This window comes from Schistocerca nitens, chromosome 1, assembly GCF_023898315.1.
Source record: "Schistocerca nitens isolate TAMUIC-IGC-003100 chromosome 1, iqSchNite1.1, whole genome shotgun sequence".
Lineage (NCBI taxonomy): Eukaryota > Metazoa > Arthropoda > Insecta > Orthoptera > Acrididae > Schistocerca > Schistocerca nitens.
Genome location: NC_064614.1, coordinates 220,298,051 through 220,302,367, shown reverse-complemented (window position 1 = coordinate 220,302,367; position 4,317 = coordinate 220,298,051). Strand labels below are relative to the sequence as shown.

The 4,317-nt window shown below is 38.3% G+C and overlaps 1 non-coding gene across 1 annotated transcript; it reads right to left on the bottom strand.

The window, feature by feature from the left end:
* Positions 1 to 775: 775 nt before the first annotated feature.
* Positions 776 to 857, bottom strand: Trnas-gga (transfer RNA serine (anticodon GGA)). Its single transcript is given in 2 exon segments — positions 776 to 810; positions 820 to 857. It is a non-coding gene; the product is annotated as a tRNA-Ser (tRNA).
* Between the last annotated feature and the right edge of the window lie 3,460 nt (positions 858 to 4,317).

Sequence of the window (4,317 nt, the reverse complement as noted above, 5' to 3'; positions counted from 1 at the left end):
GCGAGAACGCTACCGCACGACCACGATCTGCGGACTATAATACTTAGATATGGCCTACTCGATCGTACAGAAATTTTAGAACTCAGCTTTAGTCCAGACGAACACTTGCTCAACAAAGGCTTCAGTACGATCCTCACCAACGGATTTCTCCCAGCCGGCCGTGGTGACCGAGCGGTTCTAGGCGCTTCAGTCTCGAACCGCGCGACCGCTACGGTCGCAGGTTCGAATCCTGCCTCGGGCATGGGTGTGTGTGATGTCCTTAGGTTAGTTAGGTTTAAGTAGTTCTAAGTTCTAGGGGACTGATGACCTCAGCTGTTAAGTCCCATAGTGCTCAGAGCCATTTTTTTTATTTCTCCCAAAGGAGACAAATCGAATACTGTTCGACTACAAGCAACGCCTTTTTGAACTTGTTAATGATCTGCTCTTAGAACTACTCTGAGCAATGATTCAGAAAGTTCGACATTATTGAAAAACGTACTAGCTCATCGATTATCGGACCAGACCTGTGAAAGGATATGGGTTCCTTCGCAGACACACATCGTTCTTAACGAAACAAAATCGACAAATGGAATAGTAATTTTGGAAGTACTCCAAGGGAGTGTTATAGGACCGCTTGTAAGTTCCCCACTATATTTTTCTGTATGTAATTTAGCCCAAGTTTACAAAATGGTTCAAATGGCTCTGAGCACTATGGGACTTAACTGCTGTTGTCATCAGTCCCCTAGAACTTATCACTACTTACACCTGACTAACCTAAGGACATCACACACATCCATGCCCGAGGCAGGATTCGAACCTGCGACCGTAGCGGTCGCGCGGTTCCAGACTAGCGCCTAGAACCGCTCGGCCACTCGGGCCGGCCCCAAGTTTACAACTCACTTATAAAAAGTCTACGTATTACCAAAACTATGTACCCACAAACTGTTATCTTTAACCAAACAGAACGTAACTTGAATTTAACTGTAACTGGTCTGAATATAATTTATCTTTACATTAAATGCGCAACTGAAGTAAAGCAGTTATATGGCCCCAATCAAAACTTCTACTTACTTCGCGTCTTGGCAACATTATTGCAGATTTTTCGAAAGCGCGACAGTAAATAGGAAGCGGGCAGTGGCAAGCTAGATTTCTATTTTTAAATAAAACTTCCAAACAATATTCATACTGTAGCGTATTATATGGTGCAAAGTGGTAATGCATAATGATGAACCTTCTTTGAAAAGTGGGTTAGGAAAAGTAACTATTCCTATGAAATAATATTCCAAGATAACGATTTTAGAGTGGAGTATGCATTCAAAAAGACAGTGTAAAACTTTGCGTTATCTTCACACATAACACTGATCTGAACAATACTACGCTAAACAAGGTGAACAATGACTTAAAAAGGGTACAATGTTAATAGAGAATTTCCATAAAAGCGAATCACATTAAACAGTTGGTATTTTAATGAATAACTCAGGGAAGTTAGGTGGTCTTTCTCTCAGTTCTGAGCAAGTGAACAAAGTTAACCAGCTGACAATAATCGTTCCGGCAAACTAGCTGCACAGTGCTGCAGTCTTACCTCAGACTTCTTCTCTTCAAAAAAAAAATATTCAAAATTTATTTTATTTCCTCCTTTCAATACATACATCATATTCACCTTTGCTGTCTTTTAGACTACATCCTTCATCATGTAACAGATACAATCACAAATCAACACAGCACTACTGAATCGTCCATCACCTACCGCACTTCAACTTAGAATCTATCAGACTGAGCAGAGGTAAAGACTGTGCCATAACAAGACCGAAGATTGTTTAATAGCACCATAACTTACTCTCTCTCTGACGTGCACACAAATAACTTACAAATATCAAAAGGACAAGCCCACTTTGCATACTGCTATTTGCAATTTATATTAGTGATTTATCCGCTAACGTTGAAGGTTCAATGATGCTATTCGCGAACAAAGCTGATGTCTGTAGGAATGTTGTAACGCCAGAACATTGTGTAATGAAATGTAGGAAGACCTGCAGAGAATTAATCGGTTGATGCAGGGACTGGTAGAAGACCCTGTACACATATAAAAGTAACATACTGCTCATAAATAGGCGAAGGGATCTGTTGCTGTTCGATTACACTATTGGCAATAAACCACTGCATACGCAACTATCATAAAATACCTAGGAGTAACCACCCGAAGCGATCTGAAGTGAAATGACCACATGAAACAAATAGTAGGAATAGCAGGTACCAAATTTAAATTAATTGGTAGAATCTTCATAAATTAAAGGGTTTACAAAACACTTGTTCCACCGATTCTTGAGTATTGTTCATCAATCTGAGTTTCTTACATAGAAGGAATAGTAGAAGAGAGAGTGATAGAAGATACAAAAGAAGACCGGCCCATTCCGTCACGCGATTGTTTGCTCGGCTCAAGAATGTTAAGGAGATGCTCAATAAACCTCAGCAGTAGACGCTAGAAGGCAGGTGTTGTTCATCTTGGAGAGATTTATTTCTGAAATTTCGAGAGCGTGCGTTCCTATAAGAGTAGGACAACATGTCACTATCTCCCACATACGTATCGCGAAATGTTCACAACCACAAAATCGGGTAATCTAGATGCCATACGGAGCTTTACTGACAATCGCTCTATTCACGCACCATTCGCGAATGTAACAGGAAAGGGGGAAAAGAAAGTGGTACCCTCTACACACACCATAAAGTGCTGCTGTAGATCTAAAGTTTCTTAGATAGTGCATAAATTCTTAGGTGATACTATTATCGTCATTCTTTTCGCTTTCCGTTGTTCCTTAGTTGCTTAGTTGCTTAATGAACACCCAAAACATCAATTTAAACGTGTCTTATTTACTAATGTTTCCAAATTCGATATAACGTCTGTCCAAAAACATTACCAGTGACTGAAATCAACAAGTGTGATGATCGTATACAATATTAACTTTATGACCAGTTTCGACCTTCCTTTTCTCACACATAAAAAGGCTATTAAAAGATATAAGTTCAATCTTGTTAAATTCTGTTGTTGACTAAGTCGTTAATCGGAGTGATTGGTCGTTTCATAATGAATAGTGGCACGTTCTAAAATTTCTAGACTGATAGCTGCCAGTAATTAGTTTGTTAGTTAGTTACTTGTTCCATAAATCATATTGATCATAAACGTTATGGTGTGGAACGTGCGAACAGCACAACAGCAAAACACACACACGGAGTTCTTCCGTGGTGTAGGAGGAGTTGTTAAGAAAAAACAGCTTTAATCTATATTTTAAAACACTTCTTCTAACTGTCAGTCATTTTATTTCCACAGCTAAATTGTCAAACAGTTTTACAGATGCTTATTTCACCCTTTTCTTTGCCAAAGTTATATTTATTAAAAAGTAATACAAGTGCGTTTACCTTCTAGTGTTGTGCTTATGGATATCTCTGTTACTCTTAAACTAAGATAGATTGTTGATAACAAATTAATAAGCGAATAAATATACTGTGAGACTGTTACTGATATTCTCAGCTGGTTAAAGAAATGTCTGCTTTTACGTGTGTGAACCCCGTACATAATTCTAATTACTTTTCTTTGTGCGAAGAGTACCTTCTGTCCAAGTGAGGACTTACCCCACAATATTGATCCACGCAATATCAGTGAATAAAAATTTGCGAAATATGTTCCCTGTCAACAAAACTGGTGAATATTCTTCCGGAAAAACTAGGGAGCCTACTACATGGTTTCACCACTTTTAGTTTACATCAATAAGAAAAACCAAGAAGTTAGAATTTTGTACTCTGTTTATTATTTCGCCTTGGCACCTATACTGGATTAGCAGGAGGTAGGATATTTTTGACAGTACAAAACTCATAAGCTATGTTGTCTCAAAGTTTAAAGGTAGCCCATTTGTACAACACCAGTAAGTAAATTTCGCAAAAGCATCATTTGCTATTTTCTCTATTGGTGCTTCTTTACTTGTCTCCACAACAACTGTTGTGTCATTTGCAAACAGGACTAATTCTGCTTCCTAATTCAAATATAGTGGCAGATCATTATCGTAAAGCAAGAACGGTAGTGGACTAATGATCAATTCTAGTGGGACTCTCATCGCAGTTTCTCCCCTTACAGTAATGTTGCGCCCCTGTTTTTATTACTGGAGTAGCCAAGTGTACTTTTCTGGATTCTGATTCTTATGCAAAGACAAAACCTGGCATGCGCTGAACTACAAATCATAAAAAAATAAATAAATAAAAAATTAATTGAGTTATTGATCTCTGCTGAATCGCCCTTCTTGTAGGCCTGAATATTTTAATATGTCTGGGAAAGCATATTGAATTAAT